The sequence below is a fragment of the Scyliorhinus canicula genome, chromosome 15, assembly GCF_902713615.1.
Source record: "Scyliorhinus canicula chromosome 15, sScyCan1.1, whole genome shotgun sequence".
Taxonomy (NCBI): Eukaryota; Metazoa; Chordata; class Chondrichthyes; order Carcharhiniformes; family Scyliorhinidae; genus Scyliorhinus; species Scyliorhinus canicula.
In genome coordinates, this window is record NC_052160.1 from 125,890,447 (window position 1) to 125,908,089 (window position 17,643).

A 17,643-nucleotide genomic window follows, 5' to 3' on the forward strand; every position below is an offset into this window, starting at 1 on the left:
TCTGACAGTGCAGCACTCCCTCAGTACTGGCCCTCTGACAGTGCAGCAGTCTCTCAGTACTGGCCCTCTGACAGTGCAGCATTCCCTCAGTACTGGCCCTCTGACAGTGCAGCACTCCCTCAGTACTGACCCTCCGACAGTGCAGCACTCCCTTAGTACTGACTGCTGGACAGTGCAGCACTCTCTCAGTACTGACTGTTGGACAGTGCAGCACTCCCTCAGTACTGGCCCTCCGACAGTGCAGCACTCTCTCAGTACTGACCCTCAGACAGTGCAGCTCTCCCTCAGTACTGACCTTCCGGCAGTGCAGCACTCCATCAGTACTGGCCCTCTAACAGTGCAGCACTCCCTCAGTACTGGCCCACTGACAGTGCAGCACTCCCTCAGTACTGACCTTCCGGCAGTGCAGCACTCCATCAGTACTGGCCCTCTAACAGTGCAGCACTCCCTCAGTACTGACCTTCCGGCAGTGCAGCACTCCATCAGTACTGGCCCTCTAACAGTGCAGCACTCCCTCAGTACTGGCCCACTGACAGTGCAGCACTTCCTCAGTACTGACCCTCTGACAGTGCAGCACTCCCTCAGTATTGACCCTCTGGCAGTGCAGCACTCCCTCAGTCCTGACCCTCTGGCAGTGCAGCACTCCCTCAGTACTACACTGGGTGTATGAATCTGAATGCTGTCTCAAATCTCTGATAGTTGGAATCGTCACACAGGCTTCTGAGTCAGAGATGATAGCACTGTCCACTGAGCCAAGCAATTACCTTTTAATCTGAGTGTGATCTTCATACTGCAGCAACTGAGGGAATGTGAGCTGGTCCAGCTCAACACCTGCCCTCTTTATCAGGTGTAAAGTTTGTAGCAGGCTTCATTAAGAATTGCTAGGCCTCTCATAACCATATTTGAGAGGACCAACACAAATTTTAGGCACCTTTCTAGGATGCCTAAAATCTGATCCACATGAGTTTAGAAGTGGGATCAATCCCCAGAGTAAAAGAATCATAGAATTGTTACAGCACTGAAGTCCATTCGGGCTATTGCATCCATGCTAGATCTCCTGAGGAGTAATTCACTTACTGACACTTCTTCACCCTCTACCTACATCCCTGCGTGTTCCTCCTGTTTCAGATAATGTAGAAAGATTTATGGCAGAGAGGGAGGCCACTCTAACCATCAGGTCTTTGCCAGTCAAATAAAAAAATGAGCCAGCCAACTTAATCCTGCTTCCTCGCACTTGACCCACACAGCCCTGCAGTCAGAGGGTTTCAGGTGCATTCCAGGCATCTTTAAAGTAAGTTTTGGTTTTACAGTTTGGGCACAGACTATCCCAGTGCTACAGTGGTTGACTTTATACCCATCGTGGACAATATACAAGAATGACACGTGACAAATTGTCTTCCGAAATCAAATTGACTGGGGAAGTAATAAAAACTCCAAATATATTCTGGTCAATATCTTATACAAATGGTGCCACAATGTGTGACACACCTCTGTATAATCTGCAACCATACATTATATGACAGACGCTTTGCATGTAACCATCTCCTGTCATGGTTTCTAGTTGTTGATATTGTTTTAATCTAATTGTGTACTTTCTTCCGTTATTTTTCAAGACCTATTATTGTCACATTGGAACACGAGTAGGCTGTTCAGTCCATCAAGCCTGTTTCGCCATTTAACAATGCCATGACCAATCTGTATCTTTAGTCTATCTGCCCACCTTCAGTCCATACCCCTGCATAACAGAAATCCATCAGTCTCCATGCTGACATCTTTCAGTGGATCCGATCTCAGCAGCTGTTTGAGGGTAAAAGCTCCAGATTTCCTCTGCCGTAAGCAATCCCTACCCCCCCCCCCCCCCCCCCCCCCCCCCCCCCGCCCCACCCCAACTTAAACCTTCGTCCACTCAAACATCCTTCCTGCAGGCACAGTGCTCAGACTCTAAGAAGATTTGGAAAAGTAACAGAACACTTTTGTGCAACAAATGTCCAACAGCGAATTTAAGCGAATAATTCACTTCAGTCAGTCCGCAGTCTTATGGTATTACTTTGTAATTCACTGCCAGGAGGATATTACCTGATATGTAACATGAAGAGACTGTGGGATTCCTCTGTGTCACTCAGTGAAATTAATCCTGAAATAATTTCTGGTCCAATTTTATGAGAACAAATCAGGAATGTTCCCTGTGCGACTGACAATCAAGATACACAGGGCAACAAAAAGAGCCCAAATACAGAAAAAGCTAAGAGGTGGGTTTCTATACATTGCATGGGACAGAGAGGTTCTGAATAGGGAGAGTATTGGGAAGGGATGGTTAGGATTGAGGGATATAGTGGAGCGATGGGTCGATGGGGTTGAGAGAGGTGGAATGAAGATGGACAGGTGAGGGACGTGGGGAGGTGGTGAATGACTGGGGTTTCTTATGGGAGAGGTGTTTTCAGAATCCCAGAATATATCATGGAGTTCAACCAACCCCCACCTTTAATGGATTGTTGCTTTTGAAGCACATGGCTTGTTCCCCAGGTGTAGTATTACAATTATGGACACGTGGTTTTTAAAACAAAACCATGTTTATTCCATGAACTCAAATTAACCTTTTAAACAAACATTGGATCTCTTAACACCCCTTACTTCCAAGATAACCCCAAAAATAATACAACACTACCCAACCCTGTAAACTGTTCCTTTACACATCCAAAAGACAACAAATCCTTCAAACAGAAGCACATTAGATTCAGGGGCTGGTTTAGCTCACTGGGCTAAATCGCTGGCTTTTAAAGCAGACCAAGCAGGCCAGCAGCTCGGTTCGATTCCCGTACCAGCCTCCCCGGACAGGCGCCGGAATGTGGCAACTAGGGGCTTTTCACAGTAGCTTCATTGAAGCCTACTCCTGACAATAAGCGATTTTCATTTCATTTTACTTCATTTATATTCAATACTGAGATCTTTTTACAATTCCGATTTCATCAAAGGATTAAGAGATAGTTCCTCATGGCAGAGATCACCAGCAATGCAGCTTGCAGCCACATCCAAGTTTTCTTCAAACTGAAACTAAAAACCCAGAACTAACTTCAAAATGGCCGAACTGAGCTCAGCTCCACCCACTCTCTGACATCACTATTTTCTTAGAGGTACATTGCTTAAACATCCATTTCTTAAAGGCACTCTCACATGACAGGTTGAGGAATATGAGGAGAAGGTGTGCCCATAGAGTTTATCTATTGAAAAGTTTGAGGCTTATTGGGCCTTCTTAGAGTCAACATCATTTTGAAGCTACTAACGGCTCAATTAGAACAATATTGGGAAAATTCATTCTAAAATAGGTAATAGCAGGGTATTTATAATCAAGGCAGAGTCAACATGGTTTTGTGAAAAGCAATTTGTGATCAACAAATTTATTCGAATTTGTTGAAGGTGTAAAACGCAGGATGGATAAAGGGGAACCAGAACATGGATTTCCAAAAGGCATTTGATAAGATGCCACATAAAAGGTTACTGCACAAGATTAGAGCTCATTGTATTCCGGGTGGGGGGGGGGGGGGGTGATATATTAGCATGGCTAGAGCATGGCTAATTAACAGGCAACAGATCAAGTCAGGATAAATGGTTTATTTTTAACTTGCCAAACTGTAAGTAGTGGAGTGCCGCAGTGATCATTACCCGTGGAAGTGCCTTTGTTAAAATTTAAGGGTGCAATCCAATGGCCATGCTGTGCCCAAAAAGCGGGAGACCCCACTCCCAAGATCTGCCTGGCCCGCAACGCCTTGCAAGATCCAACACAATGTCGCGAGACGTTGTGATGTAAATCTGCCCATTGTGGGTGCGATCACTTTTTGACAAATCTGCATATGAGAACAAGACAGCTAGTCTCACTGTCAGATTCACTGCGGATTCCCGAGGTACCTGAGGCTTCCCTTTGCCTCGGAGATGCTGTTCAGCACTGGTCTCCACAAACGGGGAGCAGACACAACGGAGGCTCCCAGCTGCATGCCCTTTGGGCGGGGTGGTGCCCAGCTGCTGGTGCAACCTGGGTGCCCTTCAAGTGCCAGCCTGCCACCCTGCTAGTGCCACCTAGGTGCCAGCCTGGAACTGTCAAGGTGACGAGGTGAAATTGCCACCCGGCAGGGGTACTGCCAGGGTGTTGCTGTCATTCTTAGCGCACGTGTGATCGGCCTGGGGGGGGTTCAGGAATTGCTTTGGGGGCCTTGGAGATCAGAATGCCATTTTTAAATGGCCTCGCGATCTCTCGCTACACTGGGGTCCGTCAAGCGGAGCTCGCCAGTGTACAAAACGGGGCGATGTGTGACCTCGGCCACACATTCCCCACTGAGGCCCCTAGTACAACGCGAATCACTTTGTACGGCCATGTGTTTCTCGGAGCTGTGAGCATCGGGAATCAAGCGGCTAAGCGCACTTTCTATGGCACTTTGTTCCCAATTGGTTGAATTGCGCCCTAAGATTCTTCTTTGGGATTGGCGTGTGTCACTTTGAAACTTACCATGTAATTCAATTGTACCATGATCACTTTTTCCCAGTGGATCTTTCACTACGAGATTACTAATTAACCTCACCTCACTGCACAGGACTAGATCCAAAATAGCTTTTTCCTAATTGGTTACACAATTTATTGGCCCAGAAAACTGTCACACGAGCATTCTACAAACTCATCCAGGCCATCCGTCCTATTTGATTGGTAAAGTCTGTATGAAAATTGAAGTCCTCCACAATTATTACAATGCCTTCATGACAAACTTCAATTTTTCCTTTCTTAGTGCTTTGCCCAGCGGTATGACTACTCTCTGTCCGGGGGCCTATACTCTACTCCCAGGAATGTTCTCTGTCACTTACCATTGCTAATCTCCACCCATACTGATCCAACTTGCTTGTTTATAGCAGAATAAGTATCAGCACTCTCTAAAAAGCAAACATAAGAACAAGTTACAGACTGGGTCCACGTGAGGTTTGGAGCGGTGGGGAGAATATCAAAATGGAGAACAGAGTTCATAGTCAGAAGTTGTTGAGCTCAATGTTAGATCCTGAAGGCTAAAGAAATGGGAGAATGACCTGGGGATTGAGATAGGGTGGGGACTCTGGAGCGAAGCACTGCATAGGGTCAACTCCACCGCCACGTGCGCAAGGCTCAGCCTGACACAACTAAAAGTGGTACATAGAGCCCACTTAACAAGAAACCGTATGAGTAGGTTCTTCCCGGAGGTGGAGGACAGATGTGAATGGTGCCAAAGAGGCCCGGCCAACCACGCCCACATGTTCTGGTCTTGCCCCAGACTTGTGGATTACTGGACAGCCTTCTTCAAGGCTATGTCCAAAGTGGTGGGGGTGAGGGCGGAGCCATGCCCGATAGTGGCGGTCTTCGGGGTTTCAGACCAGCCAGATCTATTCCTGGGGAGGAGGGCGGACACCCTTGCCTTTGCCTCCCTGATCGCCTGCCGTAGAATCCTGTTTGGCTGGCGGTCAGCAGCACCACCCAAAGCTGCAGACTGGCTGTCCGACCTCTCGGAATCTCTCCAAATGGAGAAAATCAAATTCGCCATCCGAGGGTCAGACGACGGCTTCCACAGAACGTGGGAGCCATTCATGCAACTGTTCCGGGACCTGTTTGTGGCCAACGAACAAGAGGAAGAATAGTCGGCTGGCCAAGAATCAGGGGAAAATGGACGGGAATCGGGGGAAGGTAGCCGGGGGGGGGGGGGGGGGGGGGGGAGGGCTACGGGTTCGTTATGGGGGTTTGTTCTCATGGTTTTATGCTTATTTCTTTTTCTTGTTCATTTATTGTTTTTGTATTGGAGGGGAGGGGTTACTGTTTTTCTCTGTTGTGATAAAATTTGTTGTTGAAAACTTGAATAAAAATTATTTCAAAAATTTTTTTTTTTAAAAAGATACAGCTGGGCATGGTGGGGGGGGGCAGTGGGGTGGGGGGGGGGGGTGAGGGGTGTAGGGGTGAGTGCTTCATTGGGATGGTGTGGGAAGACTGCGTCGCGTGGGGTAATGTCTATTTAATTGTTACTCTAGATTCTCTTTTTACACTATGTTAATATTCACTCTAGTTAGTTTTGTTATTATTGTTATTACTGTTCTTTTATGAAAAATTCTGCAAAACCTGAATAAAATACTTTTTTAAAAAAAGATCCTGAAGGCTTCAAAGTGCCTCATTGGAAGACGAGGTGCTGTTTCTCCAATTTGCGTTTAGCCTCCACTGGAATATTGTCGCAGGCCGAGGACAGAATTGTGAGCCGGAGAGAAATATGGTGAGTTGAAATGGCAAGCGATAGGAAGGTTGGAGGTTATTCTTGCAATCTGAGTGAAGGTGTTCCACAAAGTGTTCGCCCACTTTGCGTTTAGCCTCCCCCATGTTGGGGAGACCGCATCGGGAGCAGCAAATGCATTAGACTAAACTGAAGGAAGGGCAAGTGGATTATTGCTTCACCTGGATGGAAGGTTTCGGTCCTTGAACTGTGAGGAGGGAAAGGGGCAGGTGTTACATCTCTTGTGTTTGCATGGGAAGGTGCCGTGGGAAGGGGTAAGGTGTTAGAGTGATGAAGGTGAACCAGGATGTCATAGAAAGAAACGACCTGATCGAATGTTGTCAGGGGAAATGAGGGGGAGATGTAGATGACATCATGTTGAAGTTGATGGAAATGACAGAGGATGATCCTTTGGATACAGAGACGATAGGGTAAAAACTGAGGACAAGAGGGCCCTATCATGGCTCTGGGATGGAGGGTCCCGCACAGGGCTAGTTTCTAACCTATTATGTTTTGCTTCCACAGAGCGCTGACCCTTGTTCAATTATCAACACACTCTGTTATCTGACCTTTATGCTGCCATGGACATCTTCCTTAGTCTTTGACACTCCCATTAACGCTCACTTTACCTTGTGTCCATTACCATAAGACCATAAGACATAGGAGTGGAAGTAAGGCCATTCGGCCCATCGAGTCCACTCCGCCATTCAATCATGGCTGATGGGCATTTCAACTCCACCTACCAGCATTCTCCCCGTAGCCCTTAATTCCTCGCGACATCAAGAATTTATCTATCTCTGCCTTGGAGCCATTTAGCGTCCCGGCCTCCACTGCACTCCGCGGCAATGAATTCCACAGGCCCACCACTCTCTGGCTGAAGAAATGTCTCCGCATTTCTGTTCTGAATTTACCCCCTCTAATTCTAAGGCTGTGCCCACGGGTCCTCGTCTCCTCGCCTAACGGAAACAATTTCTTTGCGTCCACCCTTTCTAAGCCATGTATTACCTTGTAAGTTTCTATTAGATCTCCCCTTAACCTTCTAAACTCCAATGAATACAATCCCAGGATCCTCAGCCGTTCATCATATGTTAGACCCGCCATTCCAGGGATCATCCGTTTGAATCTCCGCTGGACACGCTCCAGTGCCAGTATGTCCTTCCTGAGATGCGGGGCCCAAAACTGGACACAGTACTCCAAATGGGGCCTAACCAGAGCCTTATAAAGGCTCAGTAGCACATCGCTGCTTTTATATTCCAACCCTCTTGAGATAAATGACAACATTGCATTCGCTTTCTTAATCACAGATTCAACCTGCATGTTTACCTTTAGGGAATCCTCGACTAGCACTCCCAGATCCCTTTGTACTTTGGCATTATGAATTTTCTCACCGTTTAGAAAGTAGTCTATGCTTGGATTCTTTTTTCCAAAGTGCAAGACCTCACATTTTCTCACGTTGAATTACATCAGCCATTTCCTGCACCACTCTCCCAAACTGTCTAGATCTCGGCCATTTCCTGCACCACTCTCCCAAACTGTCTAGATCATCTTTGTTAAATTACATCTTTGTTAAATCTCTCCTGAGCTCCCACTTATCCCTGACATTCTATTTTGCCCCACAGCAGCCCCCCCCCCACCGCCCCCACCCCCACACACCCCCTCTCCTCCCCCCCGCCCCCCCCTCTCTCCCCTCCCGACTTCAATATAGAACCCATTATTTTTCTGCCTGTCTTCAGCTTTGAAGAAGAATCACACAGACTCAAAACGTTAAATCTAGTTTCTCTCTCCACAGGTGCTCGCAGACCTGCTGCGTTTATCCAGCGTTTTCTGTTTTAATTTCAGATTTCCGGCACCTGCAGTATTTTGATTTTACATCAGTATAATGACTTTGCCCTCCTCAAAGTAACGCCACAAGATCTTTAAAACCTGCTTCGGTGCGGCATAGGGCAATGTACTCAAATTCTGAAGAAATCTGCATCTTCCTGACTTTGAGGGAAGATGTGTTCGGAGCTGAGTGAAGCTGACAGTCTGTCAGAAAGAGAAAGGTGACACAGTTAGAGTAGCGAGCTACCTTCAGAGGTTGGGGTTGGAAGCTCACTTGTGGGGAGCAGGGCAGAAGGAACTGGGCTGCAACGTTAGATATAAAAAGACATAATTTCTATTCTTCAGCATTGACATGGTTCACCTTAATGAACGTGAAAAAAAAATTACCACAATTTCTTTTAAATGACTGTCAAAAATAATGATTGTAAAATGACTGTAGAAAATCACAGCAACCATTTCCCGACAGCGTTTCAAACATTTCTCACCCCAGGACTCCACATTCAGACCAATTAATTGAAAAATGTGATGAGAGGTTTTTGTTCTGTGCCCATTTTTAGAACGAAGGTTACAACCTGTCGTGCCTCACCTCCAGGCACCCTGCAGTGCCTCACTGCTACAAGCAAGGAATCCAATGTTCTTCATACATCGACTTCTGGTTCGACTTGAATAAAATTCCTGCAGCATGGTATTAGACCACTTCAGGAACCTTGGAATCTGTATCAATTCCAAATGTATCCATTCTTCCCCCCCGCCCAACACTAAGGGCAATTTTGGATACTAAGGGCAATTCAGCATGGCCAATCCACCTAACCTGCACATCGTTGGACTGTGGGAGGAAACCGCAGCCCCCGGAGGAAACCCTCGCAGACACGGATAGAACGTGCAGACTCCGCACAGACTGTCACCCAAGCCGGGAATCGAACCTGGGACCCTGGAGCTGTGAAGCAGTTGTGCTAACCACTATGCTACCATGCTGCCCGGGAAGAAACTTTGGGAAGAAACCGGAACCCCCATAGGAACCTCAAGCAGACACGGCTTGAATGTACAAGCTCCACACACACAGTCACCCAAGGCTGTGATTGAGCCCGGGTCCCTGGCGCTGTGAGGCAGCAGTGCTAATCACTGGGCCATCGTGCAGCGAGTACTCTGCACAATTTTGGACTCGTTATTTGAAAAGCGATATAGTTTAGTTAGAATCAGTTCAGAGACAGATCGCGCAATCCATTCCTGGGTTGAAGAGATTGTCTTGTCAAGAAAGGTTGAACAGACTGGCCCGATACCTGTTGGAGGTTGAGAATGAGAGGTAATCTTATTGAAATATATAATATCCTGAAGGGACTTAATATGATGGCTACCAGCAGGGAGGATACAGGAAGACTAAAATTAGGTGACACAAGTTGGAATTCTCTGACCATTTCGCTGGCAGCGGGATTCTCTGATCCCACTCCACAGCGCACTCCATTCATGGGTTTTCCATTGACATGGGTTGGCTTTGACAGGAATTCTCATTGACAGCGGCGGGAGCGGCGAACGACGGTGCACCGCCTCCCGCTGCCTAGAAACACAGCGGCTGGGAATTCTGCGACTCTCGCCCATAGTTTAGGAATAAGAGGCCTCCCTTTTAAGACTGGGGTGAGGAGAAATGTTTTCTCACAGGAGGATTGTCAGTCTGTGGAAATCTCTTCCCCAGGGAGCAGTGGAGGCTGGATCACTGAATAGATTTTTGACAGACAAATGTTCTGGCAGGCAGACGGGTAAATGGAGTTAGGCCCTCAATCTGATCAACATTGATTTTGTGGAATGACAGAGTGGACTGGAAGGGCAGAATGGCCTACACCTCCTAAGTCCAACACTTCTTCCAAATTGTGATAGCAGCTGCAACAGTCTGACATGCCCATCTCCAAAAGGAACCATCTCTGTCCTCCGCTAAAGGTGCAAACTACTCTCTAGAGGGTTTGTGCTGTAACAGGGACTGAATCAAGTCTAACCCGATTCGCCGCCTGTGGGTACATTCAAACAATGTCAAAGAGACTAGAATTAGGTGACACAGGTTGGAATTCTCTGGCCATTTCGCTGCAGCGGGATTCTCTGATCCCACTCCCAGCACACTCCATTCATGGGTTTTCCATTGCCATGGGTTGGCTTTACCAGGAATTCTCATTGACAGCGGCGGGAGCGGAGAACGACGGCTCGAACGACGCACCGCCTCCCGCTGCCGAGAAACACAGCGAATTACCGTCGTTATCTTCCATCCCGATTTTCCTTCTTCCTGATCACCCCTGTTTCTGGTGGTCACCCTCCTCACTTTCTGATTGTGCCCTTTCCTGGTAGCCCCCATCTCTCTGGTCCCTTTAAGAAGGTACTCGAAGAGGTGCTGCCGGAATTACTGCAGCCATTTGAGCTGCTTGTAGGCGGCCGCCAAGTGCCGTCAATTCACCAGCTCAATGTTAATGATGTCCCAATACTGGGTTTGCCTTAGGCCCATCGATTCAGACACTGGGATCATCTTCCGTATCCAGTCCATGCCAGTGGCTCGCAAAAGCCAATTTTCAGACCTGGTAAGTTTAGGCTGAAACAACGTGTAGCTGGTGGGCTGAAATATTTAGCAGTGGGTTCCAGGCTGCAATGCTGAAAATGCTGTTTGTTCTGCTAAATTTTGACATCTGGGATTTACTGAAAACAAACCTTAACCTCTAAATGGCTGTTCCTTCCTGTCATAGCTAAAAATACATTAAAAATAAATAAATGGCATGTGTGACTCTCCACATTTGCCAGCTATAGTGAGGGGCCCCAAATTAAATAGACTCAGTAGCAGAACAACTAATAGAAAAACAAAATGTGATTTAATTGGAGAGAAGCTACCGAATGCTGCAGTACAGAGGGACCTGGGTGTCCTTGCACAAGAATCACAAGCGTTAGCATGCAGATGCAGCAAGTCATTAGCAAGGCACATGGAATGTTGGCTTTTATTATAGGGGCGATGGAGTATAAGTGTAGGGAAGCCTTGCTTCAATTATACCGGGTATGTGTGAGACCACACCAAGAGTATTGAGAACAGTTTTGGTTTCCTGATTTAAGAAGGGACAAACTTGCTTTGGAGGCAACTCAGAGAAGTTTGACAATGTTGATTCCCAGGATGAGGGTTTTTTAAATTATTTTTTCATGGGATGTGGGCTTCGCTGGCTGGGCCAACATTGATTGCCCATCCCTAATTGCCCTTGAGAAGGTGGTGGTGAGCTGCCTTCTTCAACCGTTGCAGTCCTTGTGGCGAAGATATCCGCACAGTGCTGTTAGGGAGTGATTTCTAGGATTTTGATCCGATGGCAATGAAGGAACGGCGATATATTTCCATGTCAAGGTGGTGTGTGGCTTGGAGGGAAACTTGCACGTGGTGGTATCCAATGCATCGGTTGCCCTTGTCCTTAGGTGGTGAAGGTTTCTGGTTTGGAAGGTGTTGTCGAAGAAACCTTGGTGAGTTACTGCTTTGCATCTTGTAGATGATACACATGGTTGCTACTGTGCATTGGTGGTGGAGGGGGTGAGTATTTAACATGGTGATGGGGTGCCAATCAAGCAGGTTGCTTTGCCCAGGATGGTATCAAGATTCTTGAGTGTGGGGCAGCACGGTGGCGCAGTGGGTTAGCCCTGCTGCCTCACGGAGCCAAAATCCCAGGTTCGATCCCAGCTCTGGGTCACTGTCCGTGTGGAGTTTGCACATTCTCCCCGTGTTTGCATGGGTTTTGCCCCCACAACCCAAAGATGTGCAGGCCAGGTGGATTGGCCACACTAAGTTGCCCCTTAATTGGAAAAAATGAATTGGGTGCTCAAAATTTATTTTTTAAAAGATTCTTGAGTGTTGCTGGAGCTGCACACATCCAGGCAAGTGGAGCGTATTTTATCACAGTTCTGACTTTTGCCTTGTAGATGGTGGGCAGGCTTTGGGGAGTCAAGAGGTGAGTAACAAGCTAGTGGTCTGATACAACTGAGTATTTTGCTAGGCCACTTAAAATTGAAAAGGTGAATAATTAACTTCAGGATTCCTAGCTTCTAACCTGCTCTTGTAGCCATCATATTTATATGGCAAATCTAGTTCAGTTTCTATTCAATGGTAACCTCCAGGATATTGATGGTGGGGAATTCAATAATGGCAGTGTTTTTGAATGTCAAGGGGAAATGGTTAAATTCTCACATTTTGGAGATGGTCATTGCCTCGAGCTTGTGCGACGTAAATGTTACTTGCTATTTGTTAGCCGAAACTTAAATGTTGTTCAGGTCTTGTTGCAAATTGGCATGGGTTGCTTCAGTATCTGAGGAGTCGTGAATGGTGCTGAACATTGTGCAATCATCAGTGACACCGCCACTTCTGCCCTAATGATGGAGGGTAGGTCTTTGATGAAGCAGCTGATGTTTGATGGGTCTAGGTGAGGAACTCCTGCAGTGATGTCCTGGAACTGAGATGATTGACCTCCAACCAACATGACTATCTTCCTTTGCACCAGGTACAACTCCAACCAGTGGAGAGTTTCCCCCCTGATTTCCATTGATGACAGTTTTGCGAGGGGTCCTCAATGCCACACTCAGTAAATGCTCCTTAATATCAAGAAAGGTCATTTTCAACTCACCTCTTAAGCCCAGTTCTTTTGTTTAATGAGAAAAAGTTGAGCAGTTTTGGCCTAACTCATTGGAGCTTAGAAGAATGTGAGGTGATCTTAATGAAATATATAAAAGTCTGAGGGGACTTGGCGGGGTAGATGAAGTGTTTCCCCTCACTGGGTATTCTGGAACTAGGGGGCATAGTTTCAGAATAAGGGGCCGCTCATTTAGGGCAGGGATGAGAATGAATGTTTCTCTCAGAAGGTCATTAACCTTTGAAATTCTGTACCCAGAGAGCTGTCGAGGCATAACCATTGAATATATTCAAGGCTGAGATAGACAGATTCTCGACCTATAGGGGTGTCAATGGTTATGGAGAGCAAGCAAGAGAGTGAGGTTGAGTTCAAGATCAAGGGGGCGATTCTCCGAGCCCCGCACCGGGCCGGAGAATCGGCGCAACTGTGCCACGGCGCCTCAACACGATTCACCGAGGTGCGGTGGATCGGCACCATTTGCGCCGGCATGTTTGGCGCGGCGTTGGCCGCTGGAGTTGGCGGGGCACGCCGATTCTCCGGCCCGAATGGGCCGAGCGGCCGTGCCGATACGACAGAGTCCCGTCGGCGCAGTTCACCGCTGGTCGCTGCCGGCGGGAACTCTGCGGGAACGGCCGGGAGGGGGGGGCAGCCTGTGTGGGGGGTGGGGCTCCTTCACCGGGGTGGGGGGGAGGACCTCTGATGGGGTCTGGCCTGCAATCGGGGCTCACCAATCGGCCCGCCAGCCTCTTCCCCCCCCCCCGGGCCTACTTTATGGCGCGGCCGGCTCCTGAACACCAACGCCATATTGGTCGGGGCCGGCGCGCGAAAGAAATTCCCCGCGCATGCGCAGGTTGGCGCAGCCGTGTAAGGAGGCTGGAGCGGCATGAACTGCTCCAGCGCCGTGCTGGCCCCCTGTGGGGGTCAGAATCGCGACGGCGTTCACGACGGCGTGAACACTTGGGCCCATTATTGGAGAATCACCCCCCTGATCAGCCCAGATCTTATTAAAGTACAGCACAGGTATAAAGGGCTGAATGGCCTGCTGCTGCTAGTTCTTACTTTGTTAAGTTCTTACATGCATTCACAGTAGCAAAGAAATATTTTTGAAAACGATAATAACAATATAAATTTCAATTTTTATTCAGAGGATGAATTTAAAACATGTTGGAGCATGGAACATCGCTCAGCCAGCAAGTAATGATGGGGTGACTGAAGGTAGAGGGGTTTTTAAAGCAGAGGGTTGAGATGATGGTTGACCTTGGTCTGGAGCGTTAGTGAGGGTTGGCCATGTTGGGAAGGAGCGATCTCGCTTCTCGATAGTCTGCAGTACAGTTATGTATCGCATCAAACGGGCAGCATGTGGCGCAGTGGTTAGCACTGGGACTGCGGCGCTGAGGACCTGGGTTCCAATCCCTGACCTGGGTCACTGACCGTGTGGAGTTTGTACATTGTCCCCATGTCTGTGTGGGTTTCACCCCCACAACCCAAAGATGTGCAGGTTAGGTGGATTGGCCACGCTAAATTGCCCCTTAATTGGAAAAAAAATAATTGGATCCTCTAAATTTAAATTTTTTTTAAAAAGGAAAAACAAAATGTATCGCATCAATTAATGACCTTTCTCACCGCCAGGTAGCATAAGACTTGTAGTTGAGGATATACCGAGATTGAGCAGATACAGAAGAGTTAAATCCAATGAGAAGAAATGGTTAGGTTAAAGGTTGGGTTTCAAATGCCATTGGAGGTCAATGATCATTCATCAGGACAAGATTCAGCTTGCGTCTGGGTTCTGTGTTGACATAGGTGCAGCACGGTAGTACAAGTGGATAGCACCGTGACTTCACAGCGCCAGGGTCCCAGGTTCGATTCCCAGCTTGGGTCACTGCCTGTGCGGAGTCTGCACGTTCGCCCCGTGTCTGCGTGGGTTTCCTCCGGGTGCTCCGGTTTCCTCCCACAGTCCAAAGATGTGCAGGTTGGGTGGATTGGCCATGATAAATTGCCCTTAGTGACCAAAAAAGGTTAGGAGGGGTTATTGTGTTACAGGGATAGGGTGGAAGTGAGGGCTTAAGTGGGGCGGTGCAGACTTGATGGGCCGAATGGCCTCCTTCTGCCCTGTATGTTCTATGTTCATAAACACGGTGGCATCAGGTGAGAAGACGGGTTGGCTGAAGCTGTGAATACTTCAGGAACCAAACACCCTTTGCAGAAACACCTCCCCTCGGGTGACACATCTGGACAAGTCACTGGACATTTAACTAGTGAGCACAGATATAAAATCTAGATGGGAGATTATAGCATAACTAAAAGAAAAACGCGTTCGCCTTTAGGGATGCCTCAAGCAACCTTGCTTGAAAAACTGCACTAGAACAGGAATTTTCCACATTTGCGAAAGAAGTCAAAGGTCATCCACTGGGACTATGTTTTCATTCTGTCCCATGGCTAGGTGTGTAAAATGTCTTTTCCTCCAGACAGGCAGATGCTCTGTCTGACTTTCACATGACTAATTCTGCCTCCAGCTACAATACATACCTGCCACACAAACTATAGCATTAACTTGTTCTTAGCCTTCGCCGATGATGCTGCTTACCCACCAACTCGTTCGACCAGCTACATGGGGGGAGGGGGAGTTTTTTTTATAAAGAGACGCCTTTCTTTGGAAAATCATCTTACATTTGCAAACAAATGCCCTCCCACTTATCCTGGAGAGATGAGTCATTTAGACACAGGCACCAACACACCTCAGACAAGTGGCCATTGTTTTGTTTGTGTCTATTTATTCATTCTCGGGTGTGAGTGTTGCTGTCAAGGCCAGCATTTATCACCCACTCCTAGTTGCCCTGAGAAGGTGGTGCTATGCTTTCTACTTGAACCACTGGTTGCAGGTTTGATACAACTAGGTGCCTTGCTGGGTCACATCAGAGGACAAATTGAGGTCAACCACTTTGGTGTGGGACTGGAGACACTTCGAGGCCCAAACTGGTTAAGGATGACAGGTTTACTTCCCTGAAGGACATGTTAAAAATTGACAAGAAAGAAAGAAAAAGGTTGTCTGTAAAGATCTGGACTAGTAATCCGCAGATCCAGACTGATGCTCTGGGGACAACTAGTATGGCAGGGGGGTGGGAACCAGAGCCCTCGTTTAGAAAGCGTAAAAACTGAAGGGGAAATAGAGCACAAAAATCAGACAACAAATCACACTGTCTGCTCAACCATAGTGGTTTGAAGTGTTTTTGTTTCAACGGCAGAAGTATAGTGGGTAAAGCAGATGAACTTGGAGCATTTATTAGTACTTGGAATTACGATGTTATGGCTATCACAGACACATGATTAAAGGAAGGGCAGGATTAGCAGCTGAACGTTGGAGGGTATAGATGCTTCAGGAGAGATAGAGGAGGATGTAAAAGGGGTGGGGGGAGTAGCATTACTGGTTAAGGAGAATATTATAGCTGTACTACGGGAGGACACCTTGGAGGGTTCATACAATGAGGCAATCTGGGTAGAGCTTAGGAACAGGAAGGGGGAAATCACAATATTGGGCGTTTATTACAGGCCCCCCAACTTCCAGCGAGAGATAGAGGAGCAGATAGGTAGAGAGATTATGGAAAGGTGGAAAAGTAACAGGGTTGTTGTGGAAGGGGATTTTAACTTCCCCTATATTGACTGGATTGAATGAATACTTTGCGTCAATGTTCACGAAAGAAAGAGACTTTGTGGAAGTTGATTCTTGGGTAGGGTGTGTGGACAGTCTGATTCATGTTAACATCGAAAAGGAGGAGGTATTGGGTCTTTTAAAACATATTAAGGGAGATAAGTCTCCTGGGCCAGATGGGATTTATCCCAGAATACTGAGGGAAGCAGGGGAGGAAATTGCTGGGGCATTGACTGACATCTTTGTATCCATATTGGCTACAGGTGAGATCTCAGAGGACTGGAGAATAGCTAATGTTGTGCCGCTGTTTAAGAAATGTAGCAGGGATAATCCTGGAAACTATAAGGTGGTGAGCCTCACGTTGGTAATAGGTAAATTACTGGAGAGAATTCTTAGGGACAGGGTTTCTACCCATTTGGAAACAAATGGACTCATAAGCGATAGACAGCTTGGTTTTGTGAAGTTAGTGCCTCACTAACTTGATTGAATTTTTTGAGGAGGTGACAAAGATGATTGATGAGGGGAGGGTGGTGGATGTTGTTTCCATGGACTTCAGTAAAGCCTTTGACAAGGTGCCTCATGGCAGACTGGTATAAAAGGTGAAGTCACATGGGATCAGGGATGAGGTGGTAAGATGGATACAGAACTGGCTCGGTCACAGAAGGCAAAGGGTAGCAGTAGAAGGGTATTTTTCTGAATGGAATATTGTGACTAGTGGTGTTCCACTGGGATCGGTGCTTGGGCCTCTGTGGTTTGTGGTGTACATAAACGATTTGGAGGAAAATGTAGCCGGTCTGATTAGTAAGTTCGCGGATGACATCAAGGTTGGTGGAGTGGCAAATAGTGTTGAGTATTGTCAGAAGATACAGCAGGACATAGATAGGTTGGACACTTGGGCAGAGAAATGGCAAATGGAGTTTAATCCGGACAAATGTGAGGTAATGCATTTTGGAAGATCTAACATAGAGGGGAACTATACCATAAATGGTAAAATTCTTAGGAATATAGAAAGTCAGGGAGATCTGGGCGTGCAGGTCCACAGATCTCTGAAGGTGGCAACACAAGTGGACAAGGTAGTCAAGAAAGCATACGGAATGCTTACCTTCATTGTACGGGGCATCAATTATACAAACTGGCAAGTCGTGCTACAGTTGTATAGAACAGTACAGCACAGAACAGGCCCTTCGGCCCTCGATGTTGTGCCGAGCAATGATCACCCTACTCAAACCCACGTATCCACCTTATACCCGTAACCCAACAACCCCCCCCCCCCCCCCCCCCCCCC

General features: G+C 47.4%; 1 protein-coding gene across 1 annotated transcript in view; it reads left to right on the forward strand.

The window, feature by feature from the left end:
• Positions 1-6,244: 6,244 nt before the first annotated feature.
• foxp4 (forkhead box P4) overlaps positions 6,245-17,643 on the forward strand; it is a 483,722-nt gene continuing 472,323 nt past the window's right edge. Inside the window, exon 1 of the mRNA XM_038819852.1 lies at positions 6,245-6,266. The gene's annotated coding sequence lies outside the window, so the exon portion shown is untranslated. The remainder of the gene's footprint in view (positions 6,267-17,643) is intronic.